The sequence below is a fragment of the Heterodontus francisci genome, chromosome 14 (assembly GCF_036365525.1).
Source record: "Heterodontus francisci isolate sHetFra1 chromosome 14, sHetFra1.hap1, whole genome shotgun sequence".
Classification (NCBI taxonomy): domain Eukaryota; kingdom Metazoa; phylum Chordata; class Chondrichthyes; order Heterodontiformes; family Heterodontidae; genus Heterodontus; species Heterodontus francisci.
In genome coordinates, this window is record NC_090384.1 from 20951582 (window position 1) to 20974708 (window position 23127).

The following is a 23127-nucleotide window of genomic DNA, read 5'->3' on the forward strand; positions in this document are numbered from 1 at the left end:
TGAATGAATATTTAAAAAACCTGTTGTACTTTTATTTGCCTTATAATTGGAAAGTGGTGAACAAGGATTCACCAAGGGGGAGCAAAAAACACAATGTGTTTAAAATTAAACCCTGTTACGGTCAGACCAGGTGAAGGCTGAGAGGGACCCCTAGACACCTTCCTCATCTGGTCGTAGAAATCTATCGATCTCTGTCTTGAACATACTCAATGACTGAGCCTCCATAACCCTCTGGGGTAGAGAATTCCAAAGATTCACCACCTTCTGAGTGAAGTTCCTCCTCATCTCAGTCACAAATGGCCGGCTCCTTATTCTGAGATTGTGTCTCCTGGTTCTAGACTCCCCAGCCAGGGGAAACATCCTTTCTGCATCTACCCTGTTGAGCCCTGTAAGAATTGTGTATGCTGCCCCATCAAAGCCCTCATCTGAGTCCTCTGCAGCAAACTCATGTATGAAACCGCCCTCCAGCGATCTGGCACCTGTGCTATCCTTCTCCCTACCCTGGCTGCAGCGCACTCGTGCCCAATATCTCACCACATGTAAATCCTGCCTGTTTGCTATTCTCTAAGATATGTGTGGTGTCAGTATCTGAGCTGGTGGCTGCAAGTGTGAGTTTAAGTGACAAGAGTTATGTCTTCTTCACTGTCTGGGCAGGTTGCATCTTTTGGCCTGTGAAAGGAGAAAAACTCTAAGGTGAGATTTTGATGAGGGGAGAGGTATATACTTACACCATCTGCAGCTTGCAAATCATAAGAGGTTATATGTTAAGGGGGAAGTGGGTTGTGAGAAGGTGGGTTAAGTATGAAGATACAGTGGTCTTCAGTGGTTTCAACCCCACTACTGGCCATAGCCTCAGCAATGGATGTTCAAATAATGCCCTGTAATATCTTCTCCCTGGGGTTTAGGACATACAAGCTTCCCCGTCCCCGTCCTCGTCCGGTTAGTCCCTGCAGCTTCCAGTTGTGCACTATCTTAGTTTAGTTTAGTTTAGAGATACAGCACTGAAACAGGCCCTTCGGCCCACCGAGTCTGTGCCGACCATCAACCACCCATTTATACTAATCCTACGCTAATCCCATATTCCTATCACATCCCCACCTGTCCCTATATATTTCCCTACCACCTACCTATACTAGTGACAATTTATAATGGCCAATTAACCTATCAACCTGCAAGTCTTTGGCATGTGGGAGGAAACCGGAGCACCCGGAGGAAACCCACGCAGACACAGGGAGAACTTGCAAACTCCACACAGGCAGTACCCAGAATCGAACCCGGGTCCCTGGAGCTGTGAGGCTGCGGTGCTAACCACTGCGCCACTTGTCCTGCAAGAGAAAGGCTGAGGCTAGTGGGTGGGGGAGGGGGTGAACTGAGCAGTGGCTGAGGCTAGTGGGTGGGGGAGGGGTTGAACTGAGCAGTGGCTGAGGCTAGTGGGTGGGGGAGGGGTTGAACTGAGCAGTGGCTGAGGCTAGTGGTGCAGTTGGTAGGATTTGAAGATGCAGTAACTGACCTTGACCACTCGTGTGAGATCATTAAACTTATTGTGGCACCGCATCCATGTTGTCAGGAGTTAACTCCTGACATTGATCTCTACAGCTATCTGCTTCTACTATCTTTTGACCATATGTCTGGGGGCCCTCCCTGTGGATTCAGGACGTCTCTCCTCCTTTCCACTTCCTCCACCAAGGCCTCCAGAGCATTGTCTGAAATCCTTGGAGCTGCTTTCAGCCATGTTGTGCAATTCTTCACTGTTTCCCGGGTCAGATTCACTTCCTGTATGACTCCCAGCACCTGCTCCAGTCACAATGCACCTCCCCTTTAAGAAGTGCAGGCTAGCTAGATGCAGTTCACAGACTAACTTTAAGCAGTGCTTGCAAGTAATGATATTGAGCCCCCTGCTGATCATCAACTGCACTGCCCTCATCAACTCTCTATTCCTTCATCAAAGAACCTGATCAAGTTAGCCAAAAATGTTTTGCCTTTAACAAATCCGTACTGACTTTCATTTATTAACAAAAACAAGAAATGCTGGAATCACTCAGCAGGTCTGGCAGCATCTGTGGAAAGAGAAGCAGAGTTAACGTTTCGGGTCAGTGACCCTTCTTCGGAACTGACAAATATTAGAAAAGTCACAGATTATAAACAAGTGAGGTGGGGGTGGGGCAAGAGATAACAAAGGAGAAGGTGCAGATTGGACCAGGCCACATAGCTGACCAAAAGGTCACGGAGCAAAGGCAAACAATATGTTAATGGTGTGTTGAAAGACAAAGCATTAGCACAGATTAGGTGTGAATACACTGAATATTGAACAGCAGCAAGTGCAAACCTGAAAAAAACAGTGGGTAAGCAAACTGAACAAACTAAGATGAAATGAAATAAATGCAAAAAAAAAAAGGATTGTAAGAAATGTAAAAAAGAATGTAAAAAAGAAGAGAGAAGAAAAAAGGAAGAAAAACTAACTAAAAATGAAAGTAAAATGGGGGGCTGTCATGCTCTGAAATTATTGAACTCAATGTTCAGTCCGGCAGGCTGTAGTGTGCCTAATCGGTAGATGAGATGCTGTTCCTCGAGCTTGCGTTGATGTTCACTGGAACACTGCAGCAATCCCAGAACAGAGATGTGAGCATGAGAGCAGGGGGGAGTGTTGAAATGGCAAGCAACCGGAAGCTCAGGGTCCTGCTTGCGGACTGAGCGGAGATGTTCCGCAAAGCGGTCACCCAGTCTGCGCTTGGTCTCCCCAATGTAGAGGAGACCACACTGTGAGCAGCGAATACAGTATACTACATTGAAAGAAGTACAAGTAAATCGCTGCTTCACCTAAAAGGAGTGTTTGGGGCCTGGGATAATGAGGAGAGAGGAGGTAAATGGGCAGGTATTACACCTCCTGCGATTGCAGGGGAAGGTGCCCTGGGATGGGGACGAGGTGGTGGGGGTAATGGAGGAGTGGACCAGGGTGTCGCGGAGGGAACGATCCCTTCGGAATGCTGACAGGGGAAGGGAGGGGAAGATGCGACTGGTAGTGGCATCACGCTGGAGGTGGCGAAAATGGCGGAGGATGATCCTTTGGATATGGAGGCTGGTGGGATGAAAAGTGAGGACAAGGGGAACTCTGTCACGGTTCTGGGAGGGAGGGGAAGGGGTGAGGGTAGAGGTGCGGGGAATGGGTCGGACACGGTTGAGGGCCCTGTCAACCACAGTGGGGGGAAATCCTCGGCTGAGGAAAAAGGAGGTCATATCAGAAGCACCGTCATGGAAGGTAGCATCATCAGAGCAGATGCGTCGGAGACGGAGAAACTGGGAGAATGGAATGGAGTCCTTACAGGAGGTAGGGTGTGAAGAAGTGTAGTCGAGGTAGCTGTGGGAGTCGGTGGGCTTATAATGGATATTGGTAGACAACCTATCCCCAGAGATGGAGACAGAGAAGTCGAGGAAGGGAAGGGAAGTGTCAGAGATGGACCATGTAAAGGTGAGAGAAGGGTGGAAATTGGAAGCATTTATTAACACATGTTTTTCGAAGTGAAAATGAATTTTGTCCCTGATTATTGGGAGTAATTGGGTTTAGGTTGAGTGGGAATTAAAATGCTAAAAGTCTGAAACAGGAACCCAACCTGCCCCGAAACTGCCTATGTCTAGTTATAACAGATGTGGGATGAGGGGCAGGTGATCAATTCACTCTCAGGAGGTGGATGGCTCCTTGAAACCTTTTAAAGAGACTGCATACTTCTCTCTGAGCAGTGTTTCTCTTTTTAACCCACGTCGGTTGAGTTTCCCTGGCCAAGCCTTAGGAAACCCAGCAGGTAAAAGGAGTCGAGACGGGGAGACTCCATCAGGTGAGGGTCTTTATAGTACTGCTTCTGGGCTGGGAGGAGAAGGAGCATTTCCTACAGTTCCAACAAGTTACCCTGTTAATACCCACTCCATCCCCAGGATCACTCCCAACACCCCCGACCATAAAAGACCCTCCTCCCCACTTTCACCTACCACCTCCCTTCAATCACCGAAACCCCCCCATCTCTGACCGGCTCCAATTTCTCCCCAAACCCCCAATTTCTTAGTCTCCCCTAACCAACATAAGATCTAATTTTTCTTAGTAGTGGCAGCTGATTCATTGAACAGTGCGGGCCCTTTCATTATTTTTGCGTGGCCACACACATGCTGCATAGGGACATATGGTTGCTTAGAGGGAACATTTCCCTGACCCTCCCAACTCTGCCCCTGCTCTCCAACCCCTTCCAATCTATCCCTGACCCCCTTCTGATCTCCAGTTCTTCCTGAAACCCATCTCTGCACAACCCCTGATCTCCAACTCCCCTCTGATCTCCCCCGACCCCCACCCAATCTCCAACTCCCCTCTGATCTCCCCCGACCCCCACCCAATCTCCAACTCCCCTCTGATCTCCCCCGACCCCCACCCAATCTCCAACTCCCCTCTGATCTCCCCCGACCCCCACCCAATCTCCAACTCCCCTCTGATCTCCCCCGACCCCCACCCAATCTCCAACTCCCCTCCATTCTCCCCCTGTCTCCCGCCCTGATCTCCAACTCCCCCCCGATCCGTGTGTTGATGCTTTGCTTCATTATTGGTTAAGACTTGTTTTATAATAAACTGATAATTTTGTTGTTTGTTAAAGAAACCTGGTTGCTGTGTTTTATTCTGAGATTAAAATAGAGCCTATGATTGAACGTATTGGTAACTGAGAAAATTTAAATATATGTTGTGACCTGCGGAGAAATGGGACTAGAAAAGACAGTGCACTCCTCCCACCTCAGTCATAACAACTGGAAGAGCTTGGCTAAGGGAATGGCTAGTTCTGGAACACGGATCTTCAGCATTACAACCTGGATGTTGTCAGAGTCCACAGCCTTGATCTGTAGAGCAAGATCACAATCAATACACCAGCGTCATGGTTCAACAGAGGCAGGTTTGGATGCGTATGAGAAACCTACTCATCAAAGTCAGGGATTTAATTATTGCAGGCAGTTAGGTGCTTATTGGTGCAATTAATGTCCTTCGAAGATGTTAGTGAGGTCTTTACAAATTGTTTTTAACTTAGTTTTGAGGCTCAGGAAGCAAATTGATTATAGAAACTGATGAGAGAAAGTGACGAAGGAAACTGTTAGTTTTTTAAGCAGCAAGTTAGGGAGGACAGAAAGTGGGAGAGTGAGAAAAGATGGGGTGCTAGTGAAAGGGAAACTAAAAGTAAGAAGACAGGGAACTCTCGACAAGTCAGGGAAGGAAGTGCAGAGGGCCAGAATGTTTTCCACAGACCAATGTGTTCCTATGTGAAAGCCGCTTGCTGGAAATTGAAGGGGAAACCAGTGAGTTTTGTGGGAGTTCACAAAGCTAATCTAGAAAAGGATGCCTCACCAGGTAGCACAGCAAACAAGCCTGTGGCCGTAACCATGGTGATGGACCCCTCAAAGAATACCACCTCAGGAGTGATAGAAACAAAAAATTCCTGGAGGTTACCAGGATTTTGTTTTAAATGGAAAGGTGTCCCATACCCCTATAATAAGGCGAGCAGCCAATTGTCCTGCTCAGGAATACAGGGGCCACTCAATCCTTAATGCTGGATAAAGGCATGACCTTTCCAGCAGAGAACACACTAAAGGCGAAGGTTCTGGTGAAAGTCATTGAAGGTGGGTACATGTCCTTACCCCTATATCGGCTCCACTTGCAGTGTGACCTAGTCTCTGGACTGGTTTCAGTAGGGATTGTTCCTAGTCTGCCTGTGGCCAGAGTAGATTTGTTGCTAGGCAATGATTTGACTGGGTCGAGGGTGGTAACATCCCCGATGATCTTAGCACAGCCAATTGAGGTGAAGGAGACAGAACAAGTACAGGAGGAAGTCCCTGAAATGTCACCTGACTGTGTGCTAACCAGGTCGATGGCTAAACAAGCTCCACCAGAGCGAACTGAACCAGTAATTCAGCCAGACGGCCCAGAGATCTGGCTGGCTAAACATTTTTTGGAGATTGAGAGGAGGAGAAGGAGGTATACAGTAGGTCCTCTCTAATTAAAGCCCAGCAGGCTGACCCTGATTTAAAAGGAATAGCACAGACCACCTGTTCTGAGGCAGCGGCAGAGAAAATGCCCGAATGCTATTACTTCAAAAATGGAGTAATAATGAGGAAATGGCGACCTCCGCAGCAACCTGCAGAGGAGGAGTGGACAGTGGTCCTCCAAATTGTAATCTTCCCTAAATATCATAGAACAAAGAACAGTACAGCACAGGAACAGGCCATTCGGCCCTCCAAGCCTGCGCCGATCTTGGTGCCTGCCTAAACTAAAACCTTCTGCACTTCCGGGGACCGTATCCCTCTATTCCCATCCTATTCATGTATTTGTCAAGATGTCTCTTAAACGTCGCTATCGTACCTGCTTCCACCACCTCCCCCGGCAGCAAGTTCCAGGCACTCACCACCCTCTGTGTAAAGAACTTGCCTCGCACATCCCCTCTAAACTTTGCCCCTCGCACCTTAAACCTATGTCCCCTAGTAACTGACTCTTCCACCCTGGGAAAAAGCTTCTGACTATCCACTCTGTCCATGCCACTCATAACTTTGAAAACCTCTATCATGTCGCCCCTCCACCTCTGTCGTTCCAGTGAAAACAATCCGAGGTTATCCAACCTCTCCTCATAGCTAATGCCCTCCAGACCAGGCAACATCCTGGTAAACCTCTTCTGTACCCTTTCCAAAGCCTCCACGTCCTTCTGGTAGTGTGGCGACCAGAATTGCATGCAATATTCCAAGTGTGGCCTAACTAAAGTTCTGTACAGCTGCAGCATGACTTGCCAATTTTTATACTCTATGCCCCGACCGATGAAGGCAAGCATGCCATATGCCTTCTTGACTACCTTATCCACCTGCGTTGCCAATTTCAGTGACCTGTGGACCTGTACGCCCAGATCTCTCTGCCTGTCAATACTCCTAAGGGTTCTGCCATTTACTGTATACTTCCCACCTGCATTAGACCTTCCAAAATGCATTACCTCACATTTGTCCGGATTAAACTCCATCTGCCATTTCTGCGCCCAAGTCTCCAACCGATCTATATCCTGCTGTATCCTCTGACAATCCTCATCACTATCCGCAACTCCACCAATCTTTGTGTCGTCCGCAAACTTACTAATCAGACCAGCTACATTTTCCTCCAAATCATTTATATATACTACAAACAGCAAAGATCCCAGCACTGATCCCTGCGGAACACCACTAGTCACAGCCCTCCATTCAGAAAAGCACCCTTCCACTGCTACCCTCTGTCTTCTATGACCGAGCCAGTTCTGTATCCATCTTGCCAGCTCACCTCTGATCCCTTGTGACTTCACCTTTTGTACCAGTCTGCCATGAGGGACCTTGTCAAAGGCTTTACTGAAGTCCACATAGACAACATCCACTGCCCTTCCTTCATTAATCATTTGTCACATCCTCAAAAAACGCAATCAAATTAGTGAGACACGACCTCCTCTTCACAAAACCATGCTGCCTCTTGCTAATATGTTTGTTTGTTTCCAAATGGGAGTAAATCCTGTCCCGAAGAATCCTCTCTAATAATTTCCCTACTACTGACGTAAAGCTCACTGGCCTATAATTTCCTGGATTATCCTTGCTACCCTTCTTAAACAACGGAACAACATTGGCTATTCTCCAGTCCTCTGGGACCTCACCTGTAGCCAATGAGGATGCAAAGATTTCTGTCAAGGCCCCAGCAATTTCTTCCCTTGCCTCCCTCAGCATTCTGGGGGAGATCCCATCAGGCCCTGGGGACTTATCTACCTTAATGCTTTGCAAGACGCCCAACACCTCCTCCTTTTTGATATCGACATGACCCAGACTATCTACACTCCCTTCCCTAGGCTCCGCATCCACCAAGTCCTTCTCCTTGGCGAATACTGATGCAAAGTACTCATTTAGTACCTCGCCCATTTCCTCTGGCTCCACACATAGATTCCCTTCTCTGTCCTTGAGTGGGCCAACCCTTTCCCTAGTTACCCTCTTGCTCTTTATATATGTATAAAAAGCCTTGGGATTTTCCTTAATCCTGTTCGCCAATGACTTTTCATGACCCCTTTTAACCCTCCTGACTCCTTGCTTAAGTTCCTTCCTACTGTCTTTATATTCCTCAAGGGATTCGTCAGTTCCTAGCCTTCCAGCTCTCTTTTTCTTTTTGACTAAGCTCACAATATCCCGTGTTATCCAAGGTTCCCAAAACTTGCCAAACTTATCCTTCTTCCTCACAGGAACATGCCGGTCCTGGATTCTAATCAACTGACGTTTGAAAGACTCCCACATGTCAGATGTTGATTTACCCTCAAACAGCCGCCCCCAATCTAAATTCTTCAGTTTCTGCCAAATATTGTTATAATTGTAGGGAGATTTTGAGGATTGCCCATGAAATCCCAATGACTGGGCACGTGTGTATCAGAAAGGCCCAGGCCTGGGAAAGCTGACACTTTTACTGGCCTCAAATCCACAACAATGTGGTTAAATCTTGTAGGACCTGCCATACCTTCCACGTTCTTGGGAAAGCACAACTTGTAATCAAGCCTGCTCCACTACTCCCCATTCCTACTTCTGAGAAACCCTTCAGCAGAGTTCTGGTTGATTGTAAAGGGACCCCCACCTAAAACTAGGACAGGTTACCAATACCTCCTAACCATCATGGATATGGCCAGCCAATTCCCAGAAGCCATACCCTTGAGGAAAATTACAGCTAAAGCCATATTCGAGGCACTGGCTCAGTTGTTCACCTGAAACAGACTGCCCAAAGAAATTCAGTCTGATTTCACGTCCCAGATTGTTCCAAGAGATCATTCGTGCATTGGTATTGACCAGCTTGAAATCTTCAATGTATCCCACAGTCCCAAGAGGCTCTGGAATGGCACCATCAAAGCCTGAAAACCATGGCCAGGGTATATTGCTGTGATTACCCCCATGACTGAGATAAAGGAGTAGCTTTTTTTGCTGTTCATCAACCAATTGAATCCATAGGTTTCAACCCATTTGAATTGGTTTTGGAAATGTGGCCACTCTGAAATTGATCAAGGAAAATTTCCTGGATCAAAGGGAGGAAACTTCATTGCTAAATTACATGTCAACTTTTCGCGAAAAAGTTTTAAAGCCAGTCCTGTTGCTAAGGAACATTTTAAAGCCTCTCATCAAAACATCAAAAGACAGGCAGATAAAAAGGCTGCAAGCTGAGAATTTGAGTCTGAGAAAGAAGGGCATGCTTGAGGGTTGAAAGACAGATTTCTTTTAGATAGAGTGTAAGAGGTTCCATTCCTGTTCCCCCTTATGATGGTTCTTGCACTTCAGGAATTACAAGAACAAAATGCACACGACACAGAGTTTGGCTCAACCCTAAATTTGTTGGTTTTATTGAACCCACTAATATCCCTAATACAGACAGCTCTATGGTTAATTAAAAAGAAATAAACAAAACTGTCCCCAGTACAAAACCTTCTGGAGTTACCTAAAATTGACACCCCCAATTCCCAGCTGAACCCTTCTGTGATTTGACCACTGTTCCCAATTACCCAAACAAGGTCACTACAAATTGGTTTAAACTTACAAATTACAGGCAAAAACACTACGCTTTGGTCCCAAAACCTCACAAGACCCTCAGACAAATATCACTACGATTTGGCTGAAAACACTTGCAACCCCTCAAAACGCCAGTCTGTCCGGTGTTGATTGTAGGTCCTGAGTCAAGGTGACCAATCCTGACCCTTCTTCTGACTTCAGCCCCCACAGTACAAACCCTTTCAAGATTTGAATGAAAATTTACAATCGCCCACATGGCTGGTCATGATCTAGAGATGACCAGTCCCAGGCCTTCTTCACCTGACTGCAGCACAGTCACTCTGATGTGCTTTCATTTTATAATAATATGACTCAGAGCATCTCAAACATATTTCCCGTTGTTCATGCTGTTCAGTGTCCAGCAGGTAACACCTTTTAGTTTATTCCACGCATAGCCCAGACGAATATGATCAGCTCATACTGGGTGCAACAATACAGTCCTTCCAGGAAAGAAATAAACCAGATGAATCTAATCAGCTCCCACATCATTTAAACAGTCCTCCTGCTATTTTGAGGCAATGAAGTAAAAGTACCTGACCTCTGAGGTTGTTGAAGGTGTGAACGTCCCATCTCTCTCCTCGAGAGGAATCAATCACAGTTACAATGGCCGGATTCCAACACCATTGTCTCTGAAGCTGGCCTTATTATCATATAGATGGCATGTCCCTTGTACCATTGTGGAGGGTAATCTGTCTCTTAATTGCATTAGCCAATGACAGGTAATGGCTTTTATCTGGTATCATTATTCCATGATAGCACTCAGTCAATGTTTGAATCCTTTTTGATGAGCCACTGTCTTTTACTGAATGGGCAAATTGACCCCTTGCTGCCCAGCTCTGTGCTGCTGGCTGCAGCTTGGCGTTTGTATTTTATAGTTCAAACATGAGGTCAAAACATGTCATGGGCCTGTATTCTAATATTCTATAAATTTCCCAGTTGGAAGGGATTCTGATCCTACAAAGCTAAGGGAAAATAAGGGAGGTCTTACAATGCTGGATTTATACTTCTTGTCTTTGGCCTCCTTGTCTCTAGAGACAATGGGTAAGCGCCTGGAGGTGGTCAGTGGTTTGTGAAGCTGCGCCTAGAGTGGCTACAAAGGCCAATTCTAGAGTGACAGACTCTTCCACGGGTGCTGCAGATAAAATTGGTTGTCGGGGCTGTTACACAGTTGGCTCTCTCCTTGCGCTTCCGTCTTTTTTCCTGCCAACTGCTAAGATTCTTCGACTCGCCACACTTTAGCCCCGCCTTTATGGTTGCCCGTGAGCTCTAACGATCGCTGGCAACTGACTCCCACGACTTGTGATCAATGTCACAGGACTTCATGTGGCGTTTGCAGACGTCATTATTTATTTATTTTGAGATACAGCACTGAAACAGGCCCTTTGGCCCACCGAGTCTGTGCCGACCAACAACCACCCATTTATACTAATCCTACAGTAATCCCATATTCCCTACCACCTACCTACACTAGAGGCAATTTACAATGCCCAATTTACCTATCACCTGCAAGTCTTTGACGGTGGGAGGGAACCGGAGCACCCAGCGAAAACCCACACAGTCACAGGGAGAACTTGCAAACTCCGCACAGGCAGTACCCGGAATCGAACCCGGGTCCCTGGAGCTGTGAGGCTACGGTGCTAACCACTGCTCCACTGTGCCGCCCAAAGCGGAGATAAGGACGGCCGGTGGGTCTGATACCAGTGACGAGCTCGCTGTACAATGTGTCCTTGGGGATCCTGCCATCTTCCATGTGGCTCACATGGCCAAGCCATCTCAAGCGCCGCTGGCTCAATAGTGTGTATAAGCTGGGGATGTTGGCCGCCTCGAGGACTTCTGTGTTGGAGATACGGTCCTGCCACCTGATGCCAAATATTCTCCGGAGGCAGCGAAGATGGAATGAATTGAGATGTCGCTCTTGGCTGACGTACGTTGTCCAGGCCTCACTGCTGTAGAGCAAGGTGCTGAGGACACAGGCTTGATACACTCGGACTTTTGTGTTCTGTGTCAGTGCTCCATTTTCCCACACTCTCTTGGCTAGTCTGGACATATCAGTGGAAGCGTTTCCCATGCACTTGTTTAATTCTGCATCGAGAGACAGGTTACCAGTGATAGTTGAGCCTAGATAGGTGAACTCTTGAACCACTTCCAGAGTGTGGTCGCCGATATTTATGGATGGGGAATTTCTGACGTCCTGTCCCATGATGTTCGTTTTCTTGAGGCTGATGGTTCGGCCAAATTCGTTGCAGGCAGCCACAATCCTGTCGATAAGACTCTGCAGACACTCTTCTGTGCGGGATGTTAATGCAGCATCATCAGCAAAGAGGAGTTCCCTGATGAGGACTTTCTGTACTTTGGTCTTTGCTCTTAGATGGGCAAGGTTGAGCAACCTGCCGCCTGATCTTGTGTGGAGGAAAATTCCTTCTTCTGAAGACTTGAAAGCATGTGAGAGCAGCAGGGAGAAGAAAATCCCAAACAGTGTGGGTGCGAGAACACAGCCCTATTTCACGCCACTCAGGATCGGAAAGGGGTCTGATGAGGTGCCGCTATGCTGAATTGTGCCTTTCATATTGTCATGGAATGAGGTGATGATACTTAGTAGCTTTGGTGGACATCCAATTTTTTCTCGTAGTCTGAAGAGACCACGTCTGCTGACGAGGTCAAAGGCTTTGGTGAGATCAATGAAAGCAACGTAGAGGTGAATCTGTTGTTCACGGCATTTCCCCTGTAGCTGGCGAAGGGAGAACAGCATGTCAATGATGGATCTCTCTGCTCGAAAGCCACACTGTGCCTCAGTGTAGACACGTTCAGCCAGCTTCTCGAGCCTGTTTAAAGCGACTCGAGCGAAGACTTTCCCCACTATGCTGAGCAGGGAGATTCCACGGTAGTTGTTGCAGTCACCGCGGTCACCCTTGTTCTTATAGAGGCCATTAAATAGTGCAAAGGAGATGGAGGCACAAATTTGAAAGCAAATTTTGGAAAGATGTACAAACAATAGAGTGCTGATACTTCAAATATTCTAATTGTAGACTGAGAGAAAAAAAAAGAGTGTAAAGGGCAAAGAGGGGGCAGAATTCCTGAAATGTGTACGAGAACGTTTTGATCAGTATGTTTCCAGCCAATGAGGAAGGAAGCAGGACTGAACCTAGTTCTGGAGAAAAAAGTGGGGCAAGTGTTTCAGTGGGAGAGCATGTGGGGAAGAGTAATCATTGTATCATTGAAAGAAAGACTTGCATTTATATACAGACTTTCATAACCACCGGATGTCCCAAAGTGCTTTACAGCGAATGAAGTATTTGGCAGCCAGTATGCACACAGCAAACTGGCACAAGCAGCAATGTGATAATGAGCAGATAGTCTGTTTCTGTGCTGTTGAATGAAGGATAAATATTAGTCAGGACACTGGGGAGAACGTCCCTGCTCTTCAAAATAGTGCCATGGGATCTTTTAAGTCCACTGAGATCAGGTTTAGAGTCGTTATGGAAGGTGACAAGGATAAATCAAAGATAAAAATATTCAGTTGGAAGAAGGCTAAGAGGCACACAATTAGTGCAGAGTGAGGAGTTAATCACTGCAGTAACAGAGTATCTATTAACACAGTTTGTGTATAATCAATGCAGTAATGGGGATCTATTACCACAGTGTGAAGGTATTATTACTGCAGTAACAGGAACAATATTACCACAGTGTGAGGGGGTAATCACTGCAGTCATAGAAAACCTTATCACCACAGTGTGGGGATAATATTACTGCAGTAACAGGAACACTATTACCACAGTTTGAGTGTATAATCAATGCAGTAATGGGGATCTATTACCACAGTGTGAGGGTATTATTACTGCAGTAACAGGGGTTCAATTATTACAGTGTGAGGAGGTAATCACTGCATTAACAGAGACTCTATTACCATAGTGAAAGGTTGTAATCAATGTAGTAACAGAGACTCTATTATCACAGTGTGAGGGGGTAATCACTGCAGTAACCGGGACACAATTTTGTTATCCATGCATGGGATGTGGGCATCGCTGGCCAGGCCAGCATTTATTGCCCATCCCTAATTGCCCTTGAGAAGGTGGTGATGAGCTGCCTTCTTAAACCGCTGCAGTCCATGTGGGGTAGGTACACTCACAGTGCCGTTAGGAAGGGAGTTCCAGGATTTTGACCCAGCAACAGTGAAGGAATGGTGATATGGTTCCAAGTCAGGATGGTGTGTGACTTGGAGGGGAACTTGCAGGTGGTGGTGTTCCCATGTATTTGCTGTCCTTCTAGTTGGTAGAGGTCGCGGGTTTGGAAGGTGCTGTCTAAGGAGCCTTGGTGCGTTGCTGCAGTGCATTTTGTAGATGTCACACACAGCTGTCACTGTGCGTCGGTGGTGGAGGGAGTGAATATTTGTAGATGGGGTGCCAATCAAGCAGGCTGCTTTGTCCTGGATGGTGTCGAGCTTCTTGAGTGTTGTTGGAGCTGCACCCATCCAGGCAATGGAGAGTATTCCATCACACTCCTGACTTGTGTCTTGTAGATTGTGGACAGGCTTTGGGGAGTCAGGAGGTGAGTTACTCGCCGCAGGATTCCTAGCCTCTGACCTGTTCTTGTAGCCACGGTATTTATATGGCTACTCAAGTTCAGTTTCTGGTCAATGGTAGCCCCTAGGATGTTGATAGTGGGGGATTCAGCGATGGTAATGCCATTGAATGTTAAGGGGAGATGTTTAGAATCTCTCTTGTTGGAGATGGGCATTGCCTGGCACTTGTATGGCACAAATGTTACTTGCCACTTATCAGCCCAAGCCTGGATATTGTCCAGGTCTTGCTGCATTTCTACACGGACTGCTTCAGTATCTGAGGAGTTGCGAATGATTCTGAACATTGTGCAGTCATCAGCGAACATCCCTACTTCTGACCTTATGATTGAAGGAAGGTCATTGATGAAGCAGCTGAAGATGGTTGGGCCTAGGAAACTACTTTGAGGAACTCCTGCAGTGATGTCCTGGAGCTCAGATGATTGACCTCCAACAACCACAACCATCTTCCTTTGTGCTAGCTATGACTCCAGCCAGCGGAGCGTTTTCCCCCTGATTCCCATTGACTCCAGTTTTGCTAGGGCTCCTTGATGCCATACTCGGTCAAATGCTGCCTTGATGTCAAGGGCAGTCACTCTCACCTCAACTCTTGAGCTCAGCTCTTTTGTCCATGTTTGAACCAAGGCTGTAATGAGGTCAGGAGCTGAGTGACCCTGGCGGAACCCAAACTGAGCATCACTGAGCAGGTTATTGCGAAGCAAGTGCCCCTTGATGACACTGTTGATGACACCTTCCATCACTTTACTGATGATTGAGAGTAGGCTGATGGGGTGGTAATTGGCCGGGTTGGATTTGTCCTGCTTTTTGTGTACAGGACATATCTGCGCAATTTTCCACATTGCCGGGTAGATGCCAGTGTTGTAGCTGTACTGGAGCAGCTTGGCTAGGGGTGCGGCAAGTTCTGGAGCACAGGTCTTCAGTACTATTGCCGGAATATTGTCAGGGCCCATAGCCTTTGCAGTATCCAGTGCCTTCAGTTGTTTCTTGATATCACACGGAGTGAATCGAATTGGCTGAAATCTGGCATCTGTGATGCTGGGGACTTCTGGAGGAGGCCGAGATGGATCATCAACTCGGCACTTCTGGCTGAAGACTGTTGCAAATGCTTCAGCCTTATCTTTCGCACTGATGTGCTGGACTCCCCCATCATTGAGGATGGGGATATTTGTGGAGCCACCTCCTCCAGTTAGTTGTTTAACTGTCCACCACCATTCACAGCTGGATGTGGCAGGACTGCAGAGCTTAGATCTGATCCGTTGGTTCTGGGATCGTTTAGCTCTGTCTATTGTATGCTGCTTATGCAGTTTGGCACGCAGATAGTCCTGTGTTGTAGCTTCAGCAGGTTGATACCTCATTTTGTGGTATGCCTGGTGCTGCTCCTGGCATGCCCTCCTGCACTCGTCATTGAACCAGGGTTAGTGTCCTGACTTGATAGTAATGGTAGAGTGGGGGATATGCCGGGCCATGAGGTTACAGATTGTGGATGAGTACAATTCTGCTGCTGCTGATGGCCCACAGTGCCTCATGGATGCCCAGTTTTGCATTGCTAGATCTGTTCGATATCTATCCCATTTAGCACAGTGGTAGTGCCACACAACACGAAGGAGAGTATCCTCAATGTGAAGGCGGGACTTCGTCTCTACGAGGACTGTGCAGTGGTTGCTCCTACAAATACAGTCATGGACAGATGCATCTGCGGCAGGCAGATTGTTGAGGACAAAGTCAAGTATGTTTTCCCCTCTTGTTGGTTCCCTCACCACCTGCCTCAGACCCAGTCCAGCAGATATGTCCTTTGGGACTCTGCCAGCTCGGTCAGCAGTGGTGCTAGCTAGCCACTCTTGGTGATGGACATTGATATCCCCCACCCAGAGCACAATCTGTGCCCTTGCCACCCTCAGTGCTTCTTCCAAGTGCTGTTCAACATGGAGGAGTACTGATTTATCAGCTGAGGGAGAGCGGTAGGTGGTTATCAGAAGAATGTTTCCTTGTCCATGTTTGACCTGATGCCGTGAGACTTCATGAGGTCCAGAGTCGATGTTGAGGACTCCCAGGGCAACTCCCTCCCTACCATATGCCACTGTGCCACCACCTCTGCTGGGTGCTGGTGGGACAGACATACCCGGGGATGGTGATGGCAGTGTTTGGGACATTGTCTGTAATTCCGTGAGTATGACAATGTCAGGCTGTTGCTTGACTAGTCCGTGGGACAGCTCTCCCAACTTTGGCACAAGCCCCCAGATGTTAGTAAGGAGGACTTTGCAGGGTCGACCGGGCTGGGTTTACCGTTGTCGTTTCCGGTGCCTAGGTCGATGCCGGGTGGTCCGTCATTCTTTGTATTCACTTCATAACAGTTAGATACAACTGAGTGGCTTGCTAGGCCATTTCAGAGGGCACGTAAGAGTCAACCACATTGCTGTGGGTCTGGACTCACATGTAGGCCAGACCAGGAAAGAACAGCAGATTACTTTCCCTAAAGGAAACTTCTAAACAATCTGTGATAGGGTGTAGTAACAGCAGTAACAGAGACTACACTACCACAGTGTGCGGGTGTAATTAATGCAGTAACAGGGACACGACTACCAGTGTGAGGGTGTTATTGCTGTGGTAATCTGGGTTCTATTCACACAGGGTAACGATAGTATTACTGCAGGAACAGAAACTCTATTAGCACAGTGTGAGGGTATTATTACTGCAGTAACAGGCACTTTACTATCACAGTGTGAGGGTATTATTACTGCAGTAACAGGCACTTTATTACCACAGTGTGAGGGTATTAATACTGCAGTAACAGGCACTTTATTACCACAGTGTGAGGGTATTATTACTTCAGTAACAGGGAAGCTATTACCAGTGTGAGGGTATTATTACTGCAGTAACAGGGACTCTATTGCCACAGTGCGAGGGTATTATTACTTCAGTAACAGGGATGCTATTATCAGTGTGAAGGTATTATTACTGCAGTAACAGGGACACAATTACCACAGTGTGAGGGTATTAACACTGCAGTAACAGTGACACTATTACAACAGTGTGAGGGCATTAATACTGCAGTAACAGTGACTCTATTATCACAGTGTGAGGGAATTATTACTGCAGTAACAGGGACACTATTACCACAGTGTGTGGGTATTAATACTGCAGTAACTGGGACACCATTACCACAGTGTGAGGGAATTATTACTGCAGTAACAGGGACTCTATTACCACAGTGTGAGGGTATTAACACTGCAGTAACAGGGACACCATCACCACAGTGTGAGGGTATTATTACTGCAGTAACAGGGACTCTATTACCACAGTGTGAAGGTATTATTACTTCAGTAACGGGAATGCTATTACCACAGTGTGAGGGTATTAATAAAGCAGTAACTGGGAAAGCATTACCATAGTGTGAGGGTATTAATACTGCAGTAACAGGGACACCATTACCAAGGTGTGAGGGTATTATTACTGTAGTAACAGGGACTCTATTACCACAGTGTGAGGGTATTATTACTGCAGTAACAGGGACTCCATTACCACAGTGTGAGGGTATTATTACTGCAGTAACAGGGACTCTATTACCACAGTGTGAGGGTATTATTACTTCAGTAACGGGAATGCTATTACCACAGTGTGAGGGTATTAATACTGCAGTAACAGGGACACCATTACCAAGGTGTGAGGGTATTATTACTGTAGTAACAGGGACACTATTACCACAGTGTGAGGGTATTATTACTGCAGTAACAGGGACTCCATTACCACAGTGTGAGGGTATTATTACTGTAGTAACAGGGACACTATTACCACAGTGTGAGGGTATTATTACTGCAGTAACAGGGACACTATTACCACAGTGTGAGGGTATTATTACTGCAGTAACAGGGACTGTATTAACACAGTGTGAGGGTATTATTACTGCAGTAACAGGGACTCCATTGCCACAGTGTGAGGGTATTATTCCTGCAGTAACAGGGACTCTATTACCACGGTGTGAGGGTATTAATACGGCAGTAACAGGGATTCTATTGCCACAGTGCGAGGGTATTATTACTTCAGTAACAGGAATGCTATTACAACAGTGTGAGGGTATTATTACTGCAGTAACAGGGTCACTATTTCCACCGTGTGAGGTTATTATTAATGCAGTAACAGGGACACAATTACCACAGTGTGAGGGTATTAATACTGCAGTAACAGGGACACTATTACCACAGTGTGAGGGTATGAATACTGCAGTAACAGTGACTCTATTATCACAGTGTGAGGGTATTAATACTGCAGTAACAGGGACACAATTACCACAGTGTGAGGGTATTAATACTGCAGTAACAGTGACTCTATTATCACAGTGTGAGGGAATTATTACTGCAGTAACAGGTACACTATTACCACAGTGTGTGGGTATTAATACTGCAGTAACAGGGACACAATTACCACAGTGTGAGGGTATTAATACTGCAGTAACAGTGACTCTATTATCACAGTGTGAGGGAATTATTACTGCAGTAACAGGGACAATATTACCACAGTGTGTGGGTATTAATACTGCAGTAACTGGGACACCATTACCACAGTGTGAGGGTATTATTACTGCAGTAACAGGGACTCTATTACCACAGTGTGAGGATATTATTACTGCAGTAACAGGGATTCTATTACCACAGTGTGAGGGTATTATTACTTCAGTAACAGGGATGCTATTACCACAGTGTGAGGGTATTAATACTGCAGTAACAGCGACACCATTACCATAGTGTGAGGGTATTATTACTGCAGTAACAGGGACACCATTACCAACATCTGAGGGTATTAATACTGCAGTAACAGGTACAGCATTACCAAAGTGTGTGGGTATTATTACTGCAGTAACAGGGACTCTATTACCACAGTGTGAGGGTATTATTACTGCAGTAACAGGGACACCATTACCACAGTGTGAGGGTATTAATACTGCAGTAACAGGTACAGCATTACCAAAGTGTGTGGGTATTATTACTGTAGTAACAAGGACTCTATTACCACAGTGTGAGGGTATTATTACTTCAGTAACAGGGATGCTATTACCACAGTGTGAGGGTATTAATACTGCAGTAACAGGGACACCATTACCATAGTGTGAGGGTATTATTACTGCAGTAACAGGGACAATATTACCACAGTGTGAGGGTATTATTACTGCAGTAACAGGGACTCTATTACCACAGTGTGAGGGTATTAAAACTGCAGTAACAGGGACACTATTACCACGGTGTGAGGGTATTAAAACTGCAGTAACAGGGACACTATTACCACTGTGTGAGGGTATTAATACTGCAGTAAAATGGACACTATTACCACGGTGTGAGGGTATTAATACAGCAGTAACAGGGACAATATTACCACGGTGTGAGGGCATTAATACTGCAGTAACAGTGACTCTATTATCACAGTGTGAGGGAATTATTACTGCAGTAACAGGGACACTATTACCACAGTGTGTGGGTATTAATACTGCAGTAACTGGGACACCATTACCACAGTGTGAGGGAATTATTACTGCAGTAACCGGGACTCTATTACCACAGTGTGAGGGTATTAACACTGCAGTAACAGGGACACCATCACCACAGTGTGAGGGTATTATTACTGCAGTAACAGGGACTCTATTACCACAGTGTGAAGGTATTATTACTTCAGTAACGGGAATGCTATTACCACAGTGTGAGGGTATTAATAAAGCAGTAACTGGGACACCATTACCATAGTGTGAGGGTATTAATACTGCAGTAACAGGGACACCATTACCAAGGTGTGAGGGTATTATTACTGTAGTAACAGGGACTCTATTACCACAGTGTGAGGGTATTATTACTGCAGTAACAGGGACACTATTACAACAGTGTGAGGGTATTAATACTGCAGTAACTGGGACACTATTACAACAGTGTGAGGCTATTAATAATGAAGTAACAGGGACACTATTACCACAGTGTGAGGGTATTAATACTGCCGGAACAGGGACACTATTACCACCGTGTGAGGTTATTATTACAGCAGTAACAGGGACATGATTACCACGGTGTGAGAGTATTAATACTGCAGTAATAGGGACACTATTACCACTGTGTGAGGTTATTTTTACTGCAGTAATGGTGACACTATTACCACAGTGTGAGGGTATGAATACTGCAGTAAAAGGGACACTACTACCATGGTGTGAGGTTATGATTACAGCAGTAACAGTGTCACTATTACCACTGTGTGAGGGTACTAATGCTGCAGTAACAGAGACACTATTACCACAGTGTGAGGTTATTATTACTGCAGTAGCAGTGACTCTATATCACAGTATGAGAGAATTATTCCTGCAGTAACAGGAACACTATTACAACAGTGTGAGGTATTCATATTGCAATAACCGGGACACCACTATCACCGTGTGAGCGTATTAATACTGCAGTAACAGGGACACTATTACCACAGTGTGAGCGTATTATTACTGCAGCAACTTTGAATCTATTACCACAGTGTGAAGAATTATTACAGCAGTAACAGGGACACTATTACCACAGTGTGAGGGTATCTTTACTGCAGTAACAGGGACACCAATATCAACATCTGAGGGTATTATTACTGCAGTAACAGGGACACTATTAACACAGTGTGAGGGTATTATTGCTGCAGTAACAGGGACACTATTACCACAGTGTGAGGGAATTTTTACTGCAGTAACAGGGACACGATTACCAGAGTGTGAGGGTATTACTACTGCAGTAACTGGGACACCATTACCACAGTGTGAGGGTATTAATACTGCAGTAACAGGGACACCATTACCACAGTGTGATGTTATTATTACTGCAGTAAGAGGAACACTATTACCACAGTGTGAGGGTATTATTACTGCAGTAACTGGGACACCATTACCACAGTGTGAGGGTATTAATACTGCAGTAACTGGGACACCATTACCACAGTGTGAGGGTATTAATACTGCAGTAACTGGGACACCATTACCACAGTGTGAGGGTATTAATACTGCAGTAACTGGGACACCATTACCACCGTGTGAGGGTATTAATACTGCAGTAACTGGGACACCATTACCACAATGTGAGGGTGTTAATACTGCAGTAACTGGGACACTATTACCACAGTGTGAAGGTATTAATACTGCAGTAACTGGAACACTATTACCACAGTGCGAAGGTATTAATACTGCAGTAACTGGGACACCATTACCACAGTGTGAGCGTATTAATTCTGCAGTAAAAGGGACACTATTACCACCATGTGAGGTAACTATTACAGCCGTAACAGGGACACTATTACCACAGTGTGAGGGTATTAATACTGCAGTAACTGGGACACTATTACCACGGTGTGAAGGTATTAATACTGCAGTAACTGGGACACTATTACCACAGTGTGAGGGTATTAATACTGCAGTAACTGGGACACTATTACCACAGTGTGAAGGTATTAATACTGCAGTAACTGGGACACTATTACCACATTGTGAAGGTATTAATACTGCAGTTACTGGGACACTATTACCACAGTGTGAGGGTATTAATACTGCAGTAAATGGGACACTATTACCACAGTGTGAAGGTATTAATACTGCAGTAACTGGGACACCATTACCACAGTGTGAGCGTATTAATTCTGCAGTAAAAGGGACACTATTACCACCATGTGAGGTAACTATTACAGCCGTAACAGGGACACTATTACCACAGTGTGAAGGTATTAATACTGCAGTAAATGGGACACTATTACCACAGTGTGAGGGTATTAATACTGCAGTAACTGGGACACCATTACCACAGTGTGAGGTTATTAATTCTGCAGTAAAAGGGACACTATTACCACCATGTGAGGTAACTATTACAGCCGTAACAGGGACACTATTACCACAGTGTGAAGGTATTAATACTGCAGTAACTGGGACACTATTACCACAGTGTGAGGGTATTAATACTGCAGTAACTGGGACACTATTACCACGGTGTGAAGGTATTAATACTGCAGTAACTGGGACACCATTACCACAGTGTGAGGTTATTAATACTGCAGTAACTGGGACACCATTACCACAGTGTGAGGGTATTAATACTGCAGTAACAGGAACTTTATTACCACAGTGTGAGGGAATTATTACTGCAGTAACTGGGACACCATTACCACAGTGTGAGGGTATTAATACTGCAGTAACAGCGACTTTATTACCACAGTGTGAGGGAATTATTACTGCAGTAACAGGGACTTTATTACCACAGTGTGAGGGTATTATTACTGCAGTAACAGGGACTTTATTACCACAGTGTGAGGGAATTATTACTGCAGTACCAGGGACACTATTACCACATTGTGAGCGTATTATTAGTGCTGTAACAGGGACTTTATTACCACAGTGTGAGGGAATTATTACTGCAGAAACAGGGACTCTTTTACCACATTGTGAGGGAATTATTGCTGCTGAAAAAGGGACACTATTATCACAGTGTGATGGAATTATTCCTGTAGTAACCGGGACACCATTACCACAGTGTGAGGGTATTGTTACAACAGTAACAGGGTCTCTTTTACCACACAGTGAGGGTATTATTGCTGCAGTACCAGGGACACCAGTTCCAAAATATGTGGGTATTATTACTGCAGTTATAGGGTCACAACTGCCACACTGTGAGGGTATGATTACTACAGAAACAGGGACTCTATTACCACAGTGTGAGGGTATTATTACTGCAGAACAGGGAGAATATTACCACCGTGAGAGGTTATAATTACTGCAATAACAGGGACACTATTACCACAGTGTGAGGGTATTAATTCTGCAGAACAGGGAGAATATTACCACCGTGAGAGGTTATTATTAGTGCAGTAACAGGGACTTTATTACCACAGTGTGAGGGTATTATTACTGCTGCAACAGGGACTTTATTACCACAGTGTGAGGGAATTATTACTGCAGTACCAGGGACACTATTACCACA